The sequence below is a fragment of the Stomoxys calcitrans genome, chromosome 3 (assembly GCF_963082655.1).
Source record: "Stomoxys calcitrans chromosome 3, idStoCalc2.1, whole genome shotgun sequence".
NCBI classification, from domain to species: Eukaryota; Metazoa; Arthropoda; class Insecta; order Diptera; family Muscidae; genus Stomoxys; species Stomoxys calcitrans.
In genome coordinates, this window is record NC_081554.1 from 107,651,918 (window position 1) to 107,675,763 (window position 23,846).

Here is a 23,846-nt window from a genome sequence, read left to right on the forward strand (position 1 = left end):
GAAATCAGAGGATGCAATCAATATGTCATCCATACATATAACCACTCTATGGTCCTCTATTAAGTCGCGAAATATACCATTTATAAAGCGTTGAAAGTTTGCTGGAGCATTCTTTAAACCAAATGGCATCTTCAAATACTCGTACTGTCCAAATGGGGTTACAAATGAAGTGTATGGAATTGAATCATTATGCATTTCTATGTTGAAAAATCCATCCTTCAAATCCATGAGGCTAAACCATTTTTTGCCTGATATGCTCTCAATACAGTCCTCGATGAGGGGTAAAGGAAAGTTATCCCTAATAGTCTTTTTGTTAAACGCTCGATAATCGACACACATCCGCGTTTCCCCTGTCTTTTTCTTTACCAACACAATTGCTGACGTGTATGGAGAATTGCTGTAACGTATTATTTTCCTTTCTAACAAATCACTAACAATCTTCTGCGTTTCCTCACGATCACGAACCGACAATCTACGGGGAGAGCAGTGTATTGGAATATCATCAGATAATTTAATCTGCATCCTATAATCAGATGACTTTTTATCAATTCCCTTTGGAGTTATATAACGATTATGAATAAGATCTTCTAAAGTCTTCTTCTGGAATGAATTTAACAAAGGATTTAGATCAATATCGTCCGTACGTATCACTTGGGAATTCACAGGACTATCATAAGAATTGCTTATCGTAGATGGTGTAGACACCGAGGTTATATTATTATTGTCATTTATTTTTCTTGTGGATTCAAATACTTCTATATCATTCGTAGTTTCCTTGACTTGAAGTAATTTTACATTAAATGCATGCATAAAGTTCCGTCCAAGAATCATTGGAACATGAATGCTCTCGTTCGGAACAACAAGTAATTCTATTTGTTTAGACGATTTTTTAAATTTTATTAAACAAGAAATATTTCCATATATTTTCAAAGGGGAATTGCCAACTCCAACATACGAAGTTGGTATTAAATTCTTCGAACGTATCACACCAGTCGGTAATAAAGACATCTTAACCAAACTAATTGGGCTACCGGAATCGATCAAGCACGAAATATTCGCAGAATTAGTATATTTGGATCCACAAGAATATTTAAAGGCCACACTTACCATTTGTGTTGTGTCTACAATATCATTACTACAAAATATGGGAGCAGTAACATTCATCCTTTTAGGACAATCCTTGTAAAAATGTCCCATTTGGAAACAATGGAAACAAGATCCCGGTGGACGTCGAGGATTATTGCAGGTGTTCTTCATATGTCCAAATTGAGAGCAATTGAAACATCGTATGCCTTTAGTATTGTCACGGCCTTCTTTATGAGTACTGACTGTTTTTGACCTGCGTTTCTCGTATCTATGTATCTATTCCATGCATCAATTCTTGTAATGAGTTTGATCCGTATAGAATGGATATGTTGTTGGTTTTATCTTCCATTCCGTCTATTATAATGTCAACCAGTTCTTGCTCGTTGATTTCGCCTTCTGCTGCAATAGTTTGCATTGCTACTATATAGGCAATACACGGCTCTGTTGGCTTCAACTTGCGCAAACGCAATTTTTGATAAACTTCTTCTTGCGTTACCGTTCTCTTGAAAATGTCTAAGAGCGATCTCTTCAACTCCTTATATTCTTTGTAATTTGAATTTTCCATGAACTCTCGCGCAGTTCCAACCAGCAAATATCTTAAGCACATATATTTTTCTTGGTTAGTCATATTTATAGTGTAGCTTTCAAAAGAGTTTATCCATTTTTCAATATTTCGTCCATCATTCCCAGAAAATTTCGGAACCATCATAGAGAGCTCGTCATAATTGATATTTGTAGAAACCTTTTTTCCACCGTTTTCTAAAGATTCAATTTGGTTTCGAAGAGTCAACATTTCTTGCTTCAATCTCAAAACTCTAATTTCACTCTCTAGTTCATCAGCTTCACGGGATAAAACGCTTGAACGAATGAAAGGGTCTGTTACCTGTGATGGAACAGAAGGTCTAGAAAATTGTCCTCGAAGTAAGTTTGCAGGAACGGAAACTGAGGAATAATTGACGGAGGGTACGGAAGAAACAACACAAGAAGATACGGAAGGAGGTACGGAAGTTTGTGTTTGCGGAAGAACATCACAGGACACGCCAATTGCTCTATTGTTAAAAGCGACACCCAATGTATTTGTATTCATTAAATCGGAAATAACTGATGAAGTCCGGGCGGCAGAAACAGAAGCAGCAGTCCCTGAAGTACCAGGAAATTGTCTTTGAACTGTATTTACAGGAACGGAAGCAGAAGAATTATAGACGGAAGGTACGGAAGAAATTACGGAAGGAGGCACTGAAGTCTGTGTTTGCCGAAGATTTGCACAGGATACGCCAATTTCGCTGTTATTAAAAGCGACACTCAATGTATTTCTAGATATTAAATCGGTTGAAGTCCGTGCGGCAGAAAAACAAGCGGCAGTTCCAAGAACCAATTCAGTTTGATTTGTGGACTCACCATTACATTGAAATGACTGAAGCAAATTTTCAGGATCGGCAGTTGCGGAATTAATAACGGGAGTTTCATTCAAAGTATAGGATGACATTGTAGTGACAGTTACAGATGAATTCCCAGCAGAATCAGAAGAAACCACATTTCCAGAAGGCAATTCAGTCTGCTTTGATGGACCACCGTTAACTTGCAAAGAATCATATAATGTTCTCAATTGTGCAATTGACGCTGTTTCTGGAAATTCCACATTTGAAGCTTTCAAAGCTGAAAGAATTCATTCTCGAGTAGGGCGTGAATCCATATTTAAAAAAAAAAAAAAATTTTTTTTTTGAGTCTTCTTTTTTTTTTTTTATTTTTTTTTTTGGGAACCCCACACCTGAATTGTAAAGCTTCTGTCAACAAACTGACTCTTTTTATTATATTTTTCAAACAAACAACATTAAAGGAACAAGCTAGTCTACTTAGTTTCATCAAAAGTTTCTTATAAATACGAGTATAACAAGTTATCATATTACAGTGGGCAACAAAAATTACGATATGACGGATCGATTCAGAAAATGATTTTAGATCTTTAAGATGTTAAATACAAATGTACTACAGAATCGCTGCCTCCGCACTCAAATATGTGGCTCCTACAACAACAGGAGTGGAAAGGAAAGTGATACCAGAATCCACCCCAAAAGTTTGTGGATGTACTCATGGTACAATTAAGAGCTAGCGTCATTAGCACAACTAAAATCTACACCCAACGAAACTACCTCGAGTGGCAAAGGCTGTAAATTGAAATGTAGAAGTAATTTTGAAATACTTTTACATTGGCCACTAAATCCGGATTTATGGCCTTTTCGAGATTTAAATTCTAAATTTTTTGTTTTTTTTTTAGGTTTTACCGTACAAAAATTAATCCCATTTTTGCAGGATTTTTTTTTTAAATCATGGCTGAATAATCGATAAAAGTACCTAAATATGCAACTGTTTTCAATAATTGTGTATGGATGAGTGTAATATGCGCATTCATGTATACGCATGTAATTTATACGCATGATGACAACAAAGAGAATGCAAACAAAAATCTGGCATCTTAATACCGTCAAACCTGGCCGGCTGTTAACAGCTGTTCGCGTGAGACCACCTTTTTAAATCCTCATTGGCTGCCACCCAAAAATTCGAAAGAGGTGCATGCTTTTTTTACCAAATTCAGCATATTGCACATCCACGTATTATTTTTTCATTTCATATCTTTTCCAAATTCAGCTTGAAATATTTCAATTTTGTGTGTTTTATTAATTCAATTTGATTATGAACAAACGCACATTGCAAGTAAGTGAGAAAAACGTAAAGAATGACAAGTTTGACAAGCTTAATGACGAAAATTCAAAAAACTGTATGTTCACTGATGGCTTGGCTTAGCCTTGTTGAGTGAAGCCAGGCTTGTGATCTGGGTATCTGATTAAATTGAAGTTTTGTTGCTGTTGTGGATAGTGTCGTCATTGATTTTTTCTATTGAATTTAGGATGTTGTTGCTGCGTCCTCTTCTACTGTTGTGTTGGCTTGATGTAACACTTGTTGTTGCGAGGAATTAATGGAATTGCGGTGTTCAGCTCGGTTTCTTATTACCGCTTTTAATTCGGTTTGCAGTTGCTGCCGTGATTTTAGGTTTGAATTGATAGCAGCCTATTCCAGATCTTGAGGGCTGGACTGATGATTTTACGACGGCATATGAATTATGGTGTGCTTTGCGCCTTTTTCCAGTTCATACTGCAGCGAGCTACAATAGATTAGGATTTTAATTACGTTATTTTTTCTTCCCAAACGGGGAATGAGTTGAGCTAATTTGACCAAGGGAATAAATATCACAAGAAATGAAGATATTTTATTGATTACTGAAAAAAAAATGCCAGACAAAAGATTGGATTTGATCACATGCACTCCAATTGAAAACGATTCTTAGGTGGATAGTCTAATCATCAGTGCAATAAAGTTGCTCTCTATCCTCCCGTCTGTCGGGCCTACAGTTCATAGCATGTTAGTTTCAGCCTTGAATTTAAATCTACATCGCAATTTGGAATGTGGAGACTTTAATTTTGCTGTTTTGATATCGCAGTAAATTTAAATGTCAAAAGCTTGATAACACAGCAATGATTTTTTTCACATCTTTAAAAGATGTTCCATTGGCTATTTCTCTTAATTGTACCATGAGCATATATAAAAACTTTTGGGGTGGATTCTGGTATCACTTTCCTTTCCACTCCTGTTGTTGTTGGAGCCACATATTTGAATCATATTGGAATCATTTTCTGAATAAATCGAGCCATGCCTCATAAAAACATTTGCATTCATTATCCGTCGGGAGGATGTTTTTTCGACAAGCTAACTTCTGCGCAACGGAGCTCTCCAACTTCATACAGATAAAATTTTTGTGCCCATAGATAGGTACAATTCAAAGATAGGCTATATTGGACTTTATCTTGCTGTATCTCCTTATAAATCGAATGTTTAAATAGAGGCCAGTACCGGAATTCTGTAACTTATAACGAACATCGTTTAGTTAAATATGTTGAAAAAAAATCGTTTGCACTAACGATTATGTTATTCTCGAATTACTCGTTAACAGAAATCGTTATCTATTTTTCTCTTTGGGAACTCTATCCAAAAACACGAAAACCCAAAGAGGAATCACCAAAAATGATAAATAATTCTTCTCATAGCCTGAAATTCTTCTTTTATTAATTTAAAAACATCACAAATCTAAACAAAATATACACAATTATTTAGGAACAGTACTATCAATACTAATATGTACGTATACAACTTTTGCGGATAATTTTTTCAGATTAAGAAACACACGTTACCACGCTTTTTTTATACACATTGTATGTAAGTAAAAACAAGAGAAAAATATTTTCAAGACATCGTTTATATTTACCTTTATTTATTTCGCTAAAGTAAACATCAAATAATTGTCCTTCATTTAGTTAACGAATTTCTATTCGTTTGCGAAACAGCTGATTTTAAAAATGCTATTTCTGGGCTCCAGGCTGGAATTAGAGAGAAATCTGGAAACTTTGTTTGGCATACAGCGTGTCTCGGACACATGTGATATACCAAATTGTAGGTGTTCAGTCCTTCTATCAGGCTCAGTCGAGATTTTTGCGTACGAAGTCTATTCCTGACCTCCAGCCTGGGATTAATTTAATGACCACTAATTTCTAGAGAGAAATCTGGAAAGTTTGTTTGGGTCCAGACATATGTGATTCACCAAATTGTAGAAAACCTCTTTCATCTTCATTTGAGACTTTTGTGTACGAAGTCCATTCACTGGCAGAGTTGTAAAAATACAGCTTGAATTTCTGATGTGCGTAAAGATCTCTGAGTAATAATTTTTTGCGAATATTTTGAAGCCTTTGTAATAATTTGTAGTTGACGGTTTTTTGTAAGAATTGTAAACCTTATTTATTTATTTTTATCATAAGATATAAGATTTTAATCATACAATTTTTTTAAATTTTTAACGTCACCCTGTTCTGCTGCCATAAAAATTGTCATCAAAATTTGCCAACGTTGGTTAGGTTAGGTTTAAGTGGCAGTCTGCCATCAGACTCATTTAGACGTTTTCGTCCATTGTGATACCACAGGAACAGAAGAAGGAAGATGTCTTTTAGTTCCTACCGTTGAACCACCCAGATCGCTTTAAAAAGCTCAATAACTCTGGAATGTTCACATCCGCTAAATCAGACAGCTTCTCTAAGAAATGAGAACCTAAAGTGGAGCTTATTCTGACTGCTAGCGTAAGACACAGACAAAAAGTGTCCTATTTTCTCTTCTTCTTCGTTATCCCCATAGCTTCTGCAAAAGTCGTTGCTGGCAATCTTCTGTCTGTCAGTATGTTTTCCGATTAGACAGTGACCTGTTATGACGGACACAATGACTGAGACGTATGTTCTAGCCAATGACAGCAAAGCAGTAGACCTATTTAAGTCTAGATTAGGCTACATGGGGAATGCCCACAGCCCCCTCTTTGTGACCATCTATCATTCGTTGTCCTTCGGGCCTAGCTTACATGTCGCTAGCGGCATACCCACAGATTTCAGTTCCCTGGAATGTGTAGAGTAGTTCCGAGTCTCGCAAGCTCGTCCGCTCTACAATTACCTGGAATATCTCTGTGGCCCGGCACCCAGAACAGTTGAATTTTAAACTGTTCAGCCATCCCGTTGAGAGATCTACGACTGTCAAGTGCGGTTTTTGTGTTCAGATTTAATGGCTGCTTGGCTGTCTGAGAAGATATTTATGCCGATCGTCGTAATGACATTATATTATAGTCATTCCACCACTTCCTTAATTGCACGGATCTCCGCTTGATACACACTGCAGTGGTCGGGTTACCTTTTCGATATGATCAGTTCTAGATCTTTAGCGTACACCCCAAAGCCCACCTGGTCATTTAGTTTGGAACCATCCGTATAGAAGTATATGTAACTCTGTTACAAGGGATATCGTAGTACTAATCGGTTCTATCAGAAATAGTGGTACAGTACTTTTTACCAAAAAGCGGCTCAGGTAGGGTGTAATCCACACTGCCTGGTAAATCGGATATTGTATCAAGGATAAAACAGTGCCCGTAAGCGCCACATGAAAGCTCCCTTAACCTCACAGTAGTGGTCGCTATAATTTGGGTGGCCACAGTATCCAGAGGCACAAGATGTAGCATTAAATTCAGAGCATCAGATGGTGTCGTCCTCATTGCAGCTATGATGCACAAACAAACCATCCCTTGGATTCGGTTAAGTATTGAGCAGTAGGTGGACTTTTGAAGCGCCGTCCTCCAGTCCACAACACCATAGATCATTATAGGTCTGACAACTGCAGTATAAACCCAATGCATGACACGCGGTCTAAATCCCCAACTTTTGCCAATGGCATTTTTGCATGTGTATAGGACAAGAGTGGCCTTTCTTGCCCTTTCCAAAATGTTGGATTTGATGTTCAATTTTTTGCCCAGCAAAACACCCAGGTATTTTGCGCTTTCTGTAAATGGAACATTCTCTCCACCCAAGGAGACAGGTTCCACTGTAGGCAATTTGTATTTCCTGCCGAAAAGAACTATTTGTGTCTTGCACGGTTTTATACCAAAACCACTTTTTGTAGCCCACTTTACTGTTGCACGTAGAGCTTCGTGAAGTGTATCTCTTAGAGTTCTGGAAATGTTTCCCCTAACCGCAATTGCAACATCATCAGCATTCGCAACCACTTTTACACATTTTTCTTTCAAAGCCAATAAAATATTGTCAATGGCTATATTCCAAAGTAGAGGAGACAGTACACTTCCTTTAGGTGTTCCTCTGCTAACCCATCTTTTTAGATTCACATGTCCCAAGCCTGCCGATATTCATATTTTAGTAAGTAAGTTATTAATAAACTTTCTTACGGTGGAGTTGATGCCTAGAAACTCCAACACCTTCATGATTGACGTCGGTTTTACATTATTGAAAGCACCTTCAATATACCATTGTATATTCCTTAACAGCGAGAGAACCCTCTATGCAGCTGATTACGTCTGAAGGGCTGTTTCAGTGGATTTGCCTTTACTATATGCATATGCAGGGATCTTTGCCCTATCAACCTCTCAAGAGTCTTCAGCATAAAGGATGACAGATTAAAAGGACGAAAATCTTTCGCCTTCGTGTGGTAGGGTTTTTCTGCTTTCGGAATGAAAGTGACCTTGGTGTCCCCCCATCCCGCAGGTATATATGACATTCTTATACAAGCAGAGTATATCTCCCTAAACCAGGGAACCAGTTTATCAGACACAGCTTGTAATTCAACCGGTGATACATCATCTTGTCTTGGCACTATGCTGACACAAGTAAGTCATTGAGGGCCTTCGTGATCCGCTTGGCCACTGTGTCTATATCCTCCGTAGTTTCCACTTCCTGTTCTGGTCTAGAAGGGATAGTGGCGCAGAATTTGTGCCAAAATTTATCCCAATCCGGCTTTCTTCTGTTTAGCCGAGGGACCACTACTTCAGTATTTTCTCCGAAGCTGAAGCTATTATAAAAATGATCAGAGAAGCTGTGGTCATCCAACACTTCCCAGTCGCATATTCTTCCACTTATATCTTCCGATACAAAGGTAATATCTATTACCTCCTGCGTGTTCCTGGTAACAAAGGTCGGTTTATCACCTTTATTACAAATCGCCAGATTACAACCTATAATATTTTCAATAAGCAGCTCACTCCTTTCGTTGATATCCGAACTTCCTCATATCTGGTAATGTGCATTAGCATCACTTCCTACAAGAAGGGGTTTCTTCCCTAAAGAAGCAGCTTCAACCAGCGACATAAGGTTTGAAGGCGGCATCTATGAATCGTGTGCCATATATAGGGAAGCCAGCCAGTAATGAGACTTGTTTATTTCAAGGCTGGCTACTACTAAATCTTCAGTGCGATGGAAGAAGAAAAACATTTAGACTACTCTTTGCAAGAATACAGGCTCTGTGTCTCCCATTCCCCTTACCCTTGAGAAGTTTAAATCTCGGAATTCTTAGTCCACGAGCCATTCCATCACACACCCATGGTTCCTGGATAAGAACCACGCCAAATCCCCCAGCCATCAGGAGGACCTTTAGTGCCGCCGAAGCGGTCTTACAATGGTGGAGATTTATACGTAGAAACCGGAACATAGTCAGGATTCAGAACTTCCACCACTGATGTGTTAGCCTCGTCTTCTGACTGCACCAAGAGTTCTTCTCACAAGATTCGTTAGAATTTTTCATGATGAGTTTCCGCACTCATCCAGGGGCAGGTGAGAAAGCGGTGGATCCACTTCTTCTCAAGACACTGGGCACTTGCGGAGTGGACGATTTCTCCTTAGATTCTTCACTAACTGCTGCTGTCGAAGTACTTTAAGAGTTCGGTGGTTCCTCGCTGGCGCACACTTTGAGCCCAGTCTTTCTTTGTGACACACCCACACAGGGCTTGTCGGGTCCCGTTTCGATGCCATCCCCTCCTGTCTCGATTGTGGCAGTGGGATTTCCAGTCTCCTGCAATCCGCCAGACTTTAGCTATGTGGTCGACAGTTTCTCAGGCAAGTGTTCAGCAACAACTGCTGAGTCGTCCCCTGATTCCCCAACCCCACCGCTTCTATAGACCTTTAGTTTTAACTTGTTAAATCCGTAGGATACAACCCCTTTAGCCGGAGTTTAGTACGAATCACCATCACCATCAGCCTCATCTAATCTTCCAATCTTCCAGTCGGTGGTTGAGAAATTGGGATTACCTTTAGTCTTCCAAGTATCGATTCAGGATCTGAGGGAATCCTTGGTATCCAAGCATGCGCCATTGGTCGGGAAGGAATATCTTCCTTGGTGACTAAATCTAGTGCTGCACCTGGCCAGAACTCACCAATGTTTTTTAGTGCATAGCGATACATTTTAATTGAGCGTTGATCGCCGAAGGCAATTTGTCTGTATTGGCCTTGATACCAGTCCGCATCATCACAAACTGGAGGAGTCTCAGGAAATTCTGCAAGGATATCTCGGAGTATACTGATGACAGTCCATTGACTATACCACTCCAATTATTCCTAGGTATGCAGCCCTGTTCTTCTCCATTAGCAAAGGTTCTTGGACCCATCTTACTGTTGTTCGCCCCAGTTCTTTTAGGCATGGGATGCCCTCCAGGTGACCGCAGCCTTTTGGCTGACTGCGGTGCACTCTTCGATCATTCGCATCAAGCCTCTCAATAAACCTGAGGTCGATGCGTGTTCTATAATTCCAATATCTTAAAGAGCGTGTTGGCTTGCCGGGTAAGGCCGATGGCCTAGGCAATTTATAAGCATGCGAAGAAAGAATAGGTTCGGCCTTGTCTTTCAGACTCAAACCAGGTGTCTTCGTCAAAAGCCCCTGCTAACCAGTCGTCTGTCGGCTAGTGGAGCCTGGACCAGCTGCTCCACCAGTTCAGTTTTCAGTAGCAGACAATATGCTACGGCCTGACACCACCACAGCAGCCGTTGGATATTTGGAGTCCATTCTAAGCCTACTCCCGGGCTCTATATCTGCCGCTCCACTGGAAACAGACGCTCCAAAAATAATGACCTATTACGAGTTACAGGAAAATTCGTGCAGAATGAAATAACAATACTTCACTCAACGGTTCAAACCTTTCTTCTAGGTTTTTGTATTCACGTATAATTGAAAATGTGAAAATGTTTGTCAAAATGGTCTATATTATTTTCATATGACATAACCTAAAAATTTGAGCAAAGCTGATTTTTTATGCGTAATAATTGTTAAAGTTGTGAGAAAGCTGGTTAAATCATAAATTTGCGGAACCGATTTAATTTGGGATTGCTTGCATTCGACTGACAACAAAAACAGCTGATTTCTTTATGTTTCTGTCAGAAGGAATAGAGCAAGCTTTAATCCAAAAAAAAAAAAAAAATAAATAAATGTGCTATTTCGAAAAGTGATTTTTATATGTTAAGTTGACTATGCACCTCTAGCGAAATTTTAACAGTCAAGACATTTATGTCGCCACTGAAAAATGGTTGTGCAGAATACAAGATGGCGACAAACATTAATTTAAATTTTCCCGACCTTAAATCATTGTTGGCTACAAAAGTACATATGTGCTGTAATTAATCGTTTTTATTTGCAAATAATTTTTTTTCATGTTGTGTAGAGTTATTAAAACATAAATTTGCATTCATAGTTGCAGGAAAAAAATTCACCAATGCCTATTATGTCACCCTGTGAGGGGTGGTATTCTATTCTGCTTTCGGAATAGCCGCGGAAATCTTTAATTGTTCCGCGAGCAAAGTATAACAGTTATGTTTTGTTTTTATTTTCATAACAAGAGACGTTTTTATACCCTCCACCATAAGATGGGGGGTATACTAATTTCGTCATTCTGATTGTAACTACTCGAAATATTCGTCTGAGACCCCATAAAGTATATATATTCTTGATCGTCGTGAAATTTTATGTCGATCTAGCCATGTCCGTCCGTCTGTCGAAAGCACGCTAACTTCCGAAGGAGTACAGCTAGCCGCTTGAAATTTTGCACAAATACTTCTTATTAGTGTAGGTCGGTTGGTATTGTAAATGGGTCATATCGGTTCATGTTTTGATATAGCTGCCATATAAACCGATCTTGGGTCTTGACTTCTTGAGCCTCTAGAGTGCGCAATTCTTATCCGATTGGGATGAAATTTTGCACAACGTGTTTTGTTATGATATCCAACAACTGTGCCGAGTATGGTTCAAATCGGTTTATAACCTTATATAGCTGCCATATAAACCGATCTTGGGTCTTGACTTCTTGAGCCTCTAGAGTGCGCAATTCTTATCCGATTGGAATGCAATTTTGCACGACGTGTTTCGTTATTATATCCAACAACTGTGCCTAGTATGGTTCATAACCTGATATAGCTGCCATATAAACCGATCTGGGGTCTTGACTTCTTGAGCCTCTAGAGTGCGCAATTCTTATCCGATTGGAATGAAATTTTGCACGACGTGTTTTGTTACGATATCCAACAACTGTGCCAAGTATGGATCAAATCGGTCCATAACCTTATATAGCTGCCATATAAACCGATCTTGGGTCTTGACTTCTTGAGCCTCTAGAGTGCGCAATTCTTATCCGATTTGAATGAATTTTGGCACGACGTGTTTTGTTATGATTTCCAATAACTGTGCAAAGTATGGTCAAATCGGTTCATAACCTGATATAGCTGCCATATAAACCGATCTTGGGTCTTGACTTCTAGAGCCTCTAGAGTGCGCAATTCTTATCCGATTGGAATGAAATTTTGTACGACGGATTCTCTCATGACCATCAACATACGTGTTTTTTATGGTCTGAATCGGTCTATAGCCCGATATAGCACCCATATAAATCGATCTCTCTATTTTACTTCTTGAGCCCCCAAAGGGTGCAATTCTTATTCGAATTGGCTGACATTTTACACAGGTCTCCAACATATAATTTAATTGTGGTCCAAACCGGACCATATCTTGATATCGCTCTAATAGCAGAGAAAATCTTTTCTTATATCCCGTTTTGTCTAAGAAGAGATGCCGGGAAAAAAAACTCGACAAATGCGATCCATGGTGGGGGGTATATAAGATTCGGCCCGGCCGAACTTAGCACGCTTTTACTTTTTTTATTATTTTTTTTGCAAGTAAATAAAATAACGAAAAGAAAAAAACGAACCATTGAACCCAATAAAACGAAAATAATGCCGACAATGATGTCAAGCGTTGCAACTAAAATTTCTTTTTGCCATTTTCCTTATTATGAACAGATTTCTACTTTTTCGCCTATTTTCCTCTTCAGCGTTTTGCCGACGTTTTCTTTATATGGAGATTGACAGCATTCCTCCTGAAAAGATGAACAGAATACTCTGTTTCTAGTGAGGAAAATGGCAAAAAACTATCATAGCGGCAACACTTGAAACTATTGCCGTCGTCATCTTTGTTTGTTTCATTGGTTCGTTTTCTTTATTTATTTGAAAAAAATTATATAAAAAAAGAAAACAATAAGTGTAGATATAAAAACGTGTTTTGGTATGGAAATAAAAACATTTGATTTCTGTAAAATTCCGCGGAACAATTCAAAATTTCGCTATTCCGAAAGCAGAATAGAATACCAACCCTATTGCAAAGAAAATTACATTTGAGCAGCTTGCAAATGAAATTTTCAGTAACGATAACGGTAACGAAAATTTCGTCATTAGAAATGCATTGACATATCCCAATGTCAATGCATTTCTGATGACAATGAAAATTTCGCCAGAGGTCCATACTGCACTTTAGTTTCGTTTGTATCATACGGCATATAGCTCAACATGTGTTAAATTTGGCATGTCAAAAGACAACTACATGTGATGTGTTTAATAAAAAAAAACAAATGGAACCATCCATTTGCGATTACTATTCTGGCGGGTAAGGAGGAACCCAACATTTTTCGAGGCTCCTTGGCACAGGATAACTATTAGCATCACAGAGCCTGGAACTTTGAGCTACAAATTGTGTAGTGTTCATCGTTGTCACGAGAAGTTTATTCGCGGACAATCAGCGGTATGCGGCTCTTGCATAAATACTGAGAGCCTATAATACTCGATATGACAAGGCGAGTTTTTGGCGATGCGGCGATCCCCAAGCTCTATGGAGCTTGACGAGGACGACCACCTCTACATACAGACATGTGGCTACAACAACAACTTCGAGGCACAAAGGAACAATTTTTTTACTTTTACCTTTTTCGACCCTTTATTTTATCATAGAATCCGTGGTGGTCATCTACACTGATAGAACAAAACAATTACGGTACTTTGCCAATACCGGCTGGTATTATTTTGTTCGCGGCATTGGCAAAGATTTATAATACCATTTGGTATCAATTCAATACCAGACAAAGGAGGCTAAAAACAGACGGTGTCACATTTGTATTCTTGACATAATAAAATATTTGTTCAACAAATAAATAAAATGTTTTAATATAGTTTGAGGTGCGCAAAAATACTCGAAAGAGGTCAAAATGGAAATAGTAGAAATTCTAAGGACATTCTACATCAAAAACATGATAGTCTCTTGTGTGGATAACGATGCTGTGTTAGGGTATTCATATCAAAACCACTTCTGGGAATCAATGGATATGGAATCAATTACTGTATACAAACAATTGCCGTTGGTCACTGTGTAACATTACTTTTTGTAATTATTAACATAAAAAATCGAAATAAAATTACATTAAAATTATTTTCAATGTTTTTTTTTTGGTTCATTAGGGGTGGAATAATCAATAATGGTTTGGTACTGAAACCAATAACGGTCTGGTGCTAAAACCAATTACAGGTTGGTCTTAAAATTAATACCGGTTCAGCAATAAGTTTAGTACCAAACGGTAATAATTACTTTATGTTTCACCCAAACCATCCGGTATTGGTTTTGTACCATACGGCGTTGTTTTACTATCAATACCGTATGGTGCTGAAGTGAACATTTTTGGGATCAACTTTTCTCTGGGTGTAAGGACTTTAAATTTTAATATATGTTTAATTTTATAATATCAAATGGGTGTTGCATTCCACTTTAGCTAAAAAACTTTCGCTCGAAACAAATTATCAATGCCATGGCAGCCGGTTGTACGTACCGCATTGACCCGATGCAGTCCTCCATCGGCAAGGGCTGCCGCCTTAGTGTACAACACACTGCTACAACAACAACAACATCAAGTGACTGGCTTTGGCATTTGCTTCGCATTGTTGACAACTGTTTCGATATACATGAACCCTTTTTGCATGGGAGTTCTTACCTTTTTTGTTCGGCTTGTCGTCCGATAAATTTTTCGTTTAAAATGAGATGCACGAACTCAAATCAGTTTTTTCGTCTGCAGGCCAAACAAATACTTGCGTTTTACGTTGATCTGCCTCGATACATACTTAAGTAATTACCAGATACCGATTACTAAAGATAATAATATTGATGACAACTGATAGTGACGAGATATCTGTGTAATCTCTTTCCTTGAGATCAAGAGAATAAACTTAAGCTGAGTATTCTGTTCAGCTTTTCTGGCGGAATGCTGTCAAACACCATATAAAAAAACGTCGGCGAAAAGCTGGAGGAAAAGGTAGTACACTGTTTATAGTGAGGAAAATGGCGAAAAGAAATTTTAGTGGCAACGCTTAACATCATTTGTGTTTTATTGATTTTAATGGTTCGTTTTTTTTATATTTTATTTATTTGCGAACAAAAAAAAAATAAAACCTTATGTGCAGATAAAAAACATCTTTTAGTATGAAGATAAAAACGAAACATAACTGTCAATTTCCGCTCGCGGAACAATTAAAGATTTCCGCGACTATTCCGAAAGCAGAATACAATACCAACCTTTAGGAATAAAATTCAATTCATTACATATCTTAATTAATATATCTTCCTGGGGCCTTTACACTCCTACGAGATTTTGTTACATAGATTTTGTATCATCATGTTCATCCTAATAATGCTGATCTGTAGAAAAATCATCATTGTTTTCCATACGTCTGTCTAACACAGATGTTTGACTTCGTTTTTCTTCATATTGCTCAGGTATTTCATATTATGAATTTGACGTAAATGACATAGGTGTTCCAAATTGCGAATTAGTTACTGATGACATAGTGTCCTCAATTTCATGAAAATTATTACATTTCTTTTTTTTTAACGAATTCTATTCCGTCTATATCTTAAACTTGTTTCATCATGAACTAAATATGATCCTCCAAATCTCATCAGGCTCACCACATTTCCTGTAAATCAATTGGATTTCGGATCTTATTCAAAGAAAGTAAACTTTCTCCCCTATATTAGGACGACATATTCTCATTGTAGTACCTGGTAGACTAGACCGTTCCTGTTTTTGTCATAAGCATCCCTATATTCCGAAAATCTCGCAATGTTTGGTTTCAATCTGTTAGATAAAATAGGAATATTCATTCGCAAATTCCTTGACATCAAAAGCTGTGCCGAAGTAGGTAAATCCATGACATAATTACCATCGTAAACAGCTGAGTACAATTTTTTCTCGCGAAGAGCACTATCTGCCAGCGAGTGTTGTTTGTGGTTGTGTGTATAGTTAAGAACCACTGCACACACAAACAACGAAAAATGCCACGAACTAGTGACATACTCAAAACCAGAGTTGTACTTATCACTGATTTTGATAGATAGTGCGCTTAATACTTTGTTGTTGGGCAATTGCCACTACCTGCAAATTAATATATCTCGGTTAAATCATTCTATTCAGTTCCACGAGAGGCCAAAAGTACTAAGTATGGATCCGTGCCCGACTGTTTACTCTTCCTCAAAATATTCTTCACAATCATAACGGAATTTTTTGCCTTGCCATTAAATTAGGTTCAATAAAAAAATTTGTGGATTCAATTAAAAAATGTTCTGAAATCGGACTTATAAAGGAATTGTTGATTAAAAACTTTACAATTAGGATTAATGATGAGCTTGAAAATCCAATTAAAGTTGTTTTTATCTTAAAATTTTTTCAATTAATTGAAAGTTGCCTTTTCTTTTAAGTAAATTTTGTTACTGTTTTAATAAAAATAAATAATTTATAAGTTTCACATGAATAAAAAACGTTATTCCATTGAATTAATTTGCGCATAAAACATATTGCTTAAAAATAATAATTTGACCTCGAGCTTAACTATTTTTTAAAAAGTTGCCAATAAAAGGTCAAATAATACTAATTAATATAAAAATAATTGAATATTTTATTTAATGATCTCAGGTTTCGAAAAAAAGAAGAAAATTTGTCGTTTCCATTATTAGCCCATCTTCATTGTCGGAACATGGCCTGTAAAGAGTATTATAAACAACTTTTTTATATGTATATTTAAAAAGAATCATAATAAATAACAGTATTAGCATTTTGACAACACTATACCATGAAATCTAGATTCACATATGTTATATTCTGTCCTCAATGCTGGTTTCCATGTCAATATAATCTAAATATGGATAATAATTTATGAAAATAAGATAATATTAACAATATCACGTTTACTTTATACAATTTTCTCCAATTTGTTGCGGTTGGAATTAACCATTCTATTTGTTTACATCCTAATTTTTCCGCTTTTCACTCCTCCAGCGTAAAATTATTCACAATATTTTTTTTTTAATTTGAAACTATAACACTGTGATACAGGTTAGTTTAGGTTAGGTTGAAAAGAGGGTGCAGATATTAATCCGCCCCATGTCACTATGGATATACACCTAAGCTAGGAATCGGCTTGTTGTGCGCTCTGAATACAAAAAAAGTTACCTCGAAAAAGAAAATCTAAGTTAAAAATTCCGTGCTACTTACAAAATCCATAATTGTTTTCCATGCCACTCCCCTAAGTTGGTTAATGTCTTGTATAGTGTCCCCTAAGTGCCGGTATCTGCTAGACTCGAAAGCCGGGCAATGACAAAGGAAATTCTCCAACGTCCTCATTTTCCCCGCATGCCCCACACATACTCTTACTTGCCGCAAAGATTTTACAAAAGCGAGCTCGTAGTCCTATGTATCCCGTCATGATACTAATAGCTATAATGACCTCCTTCTTACTTCTTTTCACAAATGGCCTCGTCTTTTCCTTCTTACACTGCAAGACTTTTCGTGACCTTACCGTCCTGGTTTTTATTTCCCTTATGGTAATTTTACTGTCCGTAAAGATGTTTTCACTCGACGTCCTCGCGTTAGCACCACACCCCCTCACGCATTCCATGAACGCCCGGATCTCCGCCTGGAGGATCGTTTTATGGTCAGGCAGTCTAAAACAGATCTCAGTTTCTGTGTTCTCAATGTAGACCCTCAGGTCCTCTCTGTCCTTTAGCTTTGATCCATCTGTGTAACATGATCTTCCAGATGGCAATACTAGGATTCCGCCAATCCAAGACTGTGCCGCTGGCAGCAGTGCCTCGCACTTGACCTCAAGGTTTATCTCAGGTATCCGAACTGAATCCTCTTTCCCTCTTTACAGGGTTCCTATCGTCCCCTCGATTATACCGCGATGGTATGGGCTGCTTCCATCCGCAAACCATTCTCCCATCGCCTTAAGTCTCATAGCCTCACACTTAATCTGTATGTCAATGGGTCGGATATCTAGAATAGTCTCCAGTGCCCTAGTGGAGGTGGTCCTCATCACTCCGCCTTTTTATCCATAGCAGTCCACCAAACTGCTTGCGCGTAAGTTAGTATTGGTCTTACTGTGATACAAAACTTGAAAAAATATGCAGGGGTTCTAGTTTACCAATTCTGTTTTTTTGGAGTCACTTCGTTAAGTGATTTTATGACGCTAACTGTAGAGAAAAGCACGTTTTCGTAGATTTTCAGTTTAAAACGAAAATAACTTTTTCTTTCGAAGGTCACAACACATTTTTTTAAGTAACAGTGGCTGAAATTTGACAAAACGAACTTAAACACACAAAAAAAAAACATTTTTCTCGGTCTCTTTTCTACTTAAAATGCACCAAACAATATATTGGGTTGCCCAAAAAGTAATTGCGGATTTTTCATATAGTCGGCGTTGAAAAATTTTTTCACAGCTTGTGACTTTGTAATTGCATTCTTTCTTCTGTCAGTTATCAGCTGCTACTTTTAGCTTGCTTTAGAAAAAAAGTGTAAAAAAGTATATTTGATTAAAGTTCATTCTAAGTTTAATTAAAAATGCATTTACTTTCTTTTAAAAATCCGCAATTACTTTTAGGGCAACCCAATATATATCTACAACTGTGAAAAAGGAAATTAAATAAGCTTTCCAAAATGGATAATAACAGTAAAATCGGTTAAAAAATAGATGACTTATGCAATTTTATGTGTTTTAACATTTTTAGTTTATTTAGAAATTTCTTAAAATAAATGACTTATGCATGAATGAATGCACATGTTACATTTATTTTGATCGCCCACAAACAACAAACATGCTTTAGCCTAAAAAATAACTAACCCTTTAATGACCACTGTACCTGCTTGAGTACAATAAAAGGAATTGTTTAAAAATTGTTTCATTCAATAAAAAACAGGATGATCCTTAAAAAAGAATTACACAAGTTTTTATGGCTTGGGTTTTTATGGGCCAAATAGTTAAATGTTAATGGGTTAAATATGTAGAGGCTACAAAGGTATCAAGCATTAAGTGTAAAAGTATTGTCATTTAAAGCTTTTAACCTGTTTGTTTTTAATGATCCTTGTATGGCCTTGGTTGTAATGGGTTATGGTACAAAAAGTAAAGTAATAGGAAGACTTATTACTAAAATTTACCAAAGATCGAAATTATTATCAAACCACATAAAAATATGTAGTAAGATAAACAGCTTTTGTTGTATAATCTCCGAATCAGAATATGCTCCTTCTGGTGGAGAATTTACAAAAGAACATTTTATATCCCAAGGGGAATTTCATGATCTCGTTCGGGATTTAGAATTGTCGAAAGGACAGTCCTATCTTCTAGGTTCCAGACTTAAGCATTGGAACTATTTGCAAGAAAATCTAAACATTACAATTCGCAAGACCGAGGAAAATACTTTGTTTGAATCACTTTTCAAGGAAAGCACTGAAAATAGTAATTTGGTCTTCTGCCACGATGTGAACGTATTGTTTGAATAACTTGGATATAGCCATGTTCTAGAAGATTGACGGTTTTTTATTGACGGTTCAACAAAAAGTAATATTGGGTTGCCCAAAAAGTAATTGCGGATTTTTTAAAAGAAAGTAAAAGCATTTTTAATAAAATTTAGAATGAACTTTAATCAAATATACTTTTTTTACACTTTTTTCCAAAGCAAGCTAAAAGTAACAGCTGATAACTGACAGAAGAAAGAATGCAATTACAAAATTTATCAACGCCGACTATATGAAAAATCCACAATTACTTTTTGGGCAACCCAATATTACTTTTTGTTGAACCGTCAATAAACAACCGTCAATCTTCTAGAACATGGCTATATCCAAGTTATTCAAACAATACGTTCACATCGTGGCAGAAGACCAAATTACTATTTTCAGTGCTTTCCTTGAAAAGTGATTCAAACAAAGTATTTTCCTCGGTCTTGCGAATTGTAATGTTTACATTTTCTTGCAAATAGTTCCAATGCTTAAGTCTGGAACCTAGAAGATCGGACTGTCCTTTCGACAATTCTAAATCCCGAACGAGATCATGAAATTCCCCTTGGGATATAAAATGTTCTTTTGTAAATTCTCCACCAGAAGGAGCATATTCTGATTCGGAGATTATACAACAAAAGCTGTTTCTCTTACTACATATTTTTATGTGGTTTGATAATAATTTCGATCTTTGGTAAATTTTAGTAATAAGTCTTCCTATTACTTTACTTTTTGTACCATAACCCATTACAACCAAGGCCATACAAGGATCATTAAAAACAAACAGGTTAAAAGCTTTAAATGACAATACTTTTACACTTAATGCTTGATACCTTTGTAGCCTCTACATATTTAACCCATTAACATTTAACTATTTGGCCCATAAAAACCCAAGCCATAAAAACTTGTGTAATTCTTTTTTAAGGATCATCCTGTTTTTTATTGAATGAAACAATTTTTAAACAATTCCTTTTATTGTACTCAAGCAGGTACAGTGGTCATTAAAGGGTTAGTTATTTTTTAGGCTAAAGCATGTTTGTTGTTTGTGGGCGATCAAAATAAATGTAACATGTGCATTCATTCATGCATAAGTCATTTATTTTAAGAAATTTCTAAATAAACTAAAAATGTTAAAACACATAAAATTGCATAAGTCATCTATTTTTTAACCGATTTTACTGTTATTATCCATTTTGGAAAGCTTATTTAATTTCCTTTTTCACAGTTGTAGATATATATTGGGTTGCCCTAAAAGTAATTGCGGATTTTTTAAAAGAAAGTAAATGCATTTTTAATAAAACTTAGAATGAACTTTAATCAAATATACTTTTTTACACTTTTTTTCTAAAGCAAGCTAAAAGTAGCAGCTGATAACTGACAGAAGAAAGAATGCAATTACAAAGTCACAAGCTGTGAAAAAATTTTTCAACGCCGACTATATGAAAAATCCGCAATTACTTTTTGGGCAACCCAATATATTGTTTGGTGAATTTTAAGTAGAAAAGAGACCGAGAAAAATGTTTTTTTTTGTGTGTTTAAGTTCGTTTTGTCAAATTTCAGCCACTGTTACTTAAAAAAATGTGTTGTGACCTTCGAAAGAAAAAGTTATTTTCGTTTTAAACTGAAAATCTACGAAAACGTGCTTTTCTCTACAGTTAGCGTCATAAAATCACTTAACGAAGTGACTCCAAAAAAACAGAATTGGTAAACTAGAACCCCTGCATATTTTTTCAAGTTTTGTATCACAGTAAGACCAATACTAACTTACGCGCAAGCAGTTTGGTGGACTGCTATGGATAAAAAGGCGGAGTGATGAGGACCACCTCCACTAGGGCACTGGAGACTATTCTAGATATCCGACCCATTGACATACAGATTAAGTGTGAGGCTATGAGACTTAAGGCGATGGGAGAATGGTTTGCGGATGGAAGCAGCCCATACCATCGCGGTATAAACGGGGGGACGATAGGAACCCTGTAAAGAGGGAAAGAGGATTCAGTTCGGATACCTGAGATAAACCTTGAGGTCAAGTGCGAGGCACTGCTGCCAGCGGCACAGTCTTGGATTGGCGGAATCCTAGTATTGCCATCTGGAAGATCATGTTACACAGATGGATCAAAGCTAAAGGACAGAGAGGACCTGAGGGTCTACATTGAGAACACAGAAACTGAGATCTGTTTTAGACTGCCTGACCATAAAACGATCCTCCAGGCGGAGATCCGGGCGTTCATGGAATGCGTGAGGGGGTGTGGTGCTAACGCGAGGACGTCGAGTGAAAACATCTTTACGGACAGTAAAATTACCATAAGGGAAATAAAAACCAGGACGGTAAGGTCACGAAAAGTCTTGCAGTGTAAGAAGGAAAAGACGAGGCCATTTGTGAAAAGAAGTAAGAAGGAGGTCATTATAGCTATTAGTATCATGACGGGATACATAGGACTACGAGCTCGCTTTTGTAAAATCTTTGCGGCAAGTAAGAGTATGTGTGGGGCATGCGGGGAAAGTGAGGACGTTGGAGAATTTCCTTTGTCATTGCCCGGCTTTCGAGTCTAGCAGATACCGGCACTTAGGGGATAGTATACAAGACATTAACCAACTTAGGGGAGTGGCATGGAAAACAATTATGGATTTTGTAAGTAGCACGGAATTTCTAACTTAGATTTTCTTTTTCGAGGTAACTTTTTTTGTATTCAGAGCGCACAACAAGCCGATTCCTAGCTTAGGTGTATATCCATAGTGACATGGGGCGGATTAATATCTGCACCCTCTTTTCAACCTAACCTAAACTAACCCGTATCACAGTGTTATAGTTTCAAATTAAAAAAAAAAAAAAATATTGTGAATAATTTTACGCTGGAGGAGTGAAAAGCGGAAAAATTAGGATGTAAACAAATAGAATGGTTAATTCCAACCGCAACAAATTGGAGAAAATTGTATAAAGTAAACGTGATATTGTTAATATTATCTTATTTTCATAAATTATTATCCATATTTAGATTATATTGACATGGAAACCAGCATTGAGGACAGAATATAACATATGTGAATCTAGATTTCATGGTATAGTGTTGTCAAAATGCTAATACTGTTATTTATTATGATTCTTTTTAAATATGCATATAAAAAAGTTGTTTATAATACTCTTTACAGGCCATGTTCCGACAATGAAGATGGGCTAATAATGGAAACGACAAATTTTCTTCTTTTTTTCGAAACCTGAGATCATTAAATAAAATATTCAATTATTTTTATATTAATTAGTATTATTTGACCTTTTATTGGCAACTTTTTAAAAAATAGTTAAGCTCGAGGTCAAATTATTATTTTTAAGCAATATGTTTTATGCGCAAATTAATTCAATGGAATAACGTTTTTTATTCATGTGAAACTTATAAATTATTTATTTTTATTAAAACAGTAACAAAATTTACTTAAAAGAAAAGGCAACTTTCAAATAATTGAAAAAATATTAAGATAATAACCACTTTATTTGGATTTTCAAGCTCATCATTAATGCTAATTGTAAACTATATGAAAAATCCACAATTACTTTTTGGGCAACCCAATATAAACATTTTTATTAAGTTATCTATATTTCCTATATTTATATATGAATATCTTCTTTTTCCACGCAGTGCTTTGGCATAATGATGGATCGCGTCCTTCGACGCGATTACGCTACAAAACTCAAAGAATCATATGACAGTATGTCTCCAATACTAAATACTATAGGATACACTACACATAAGTGGCTAATGGGACAGCTGAGACTCTTCTAATCATTGCATATAAAGGGTTTGGAAACTGCTTTCAACAGCTATAATTGGTGAAAAAACAGCTTAAAAAACCTGTTAGCAATCTAAAAGACATCATTGCATATACAATTTCTCCGTTCCATATAAAATTGGGCTTTATAAAGCAATTCGTGTAAGCACTTGATAAAGATGGAACAACATTCAACTATATTGAACAGGTTTTTCCACGAATTGCGAGCGGAAATTAAAAAAAAAGGTAGAACATATTGGGTTGCCCAAAAAGTAATTGCGGATTTTTTTAAAGAAAGTAAATGCATTTTTAATAAAACTTAGAATGAACTTTAATCTAATATACTTTTTTACACTTTTTTTCTAAAGCATGCTAAAAGTAACAGCTGATAACTGACAGAAGAAAGAATGCAATTACAGAGTCACAAGCTGTGAAAAAAATTGTCAACGCC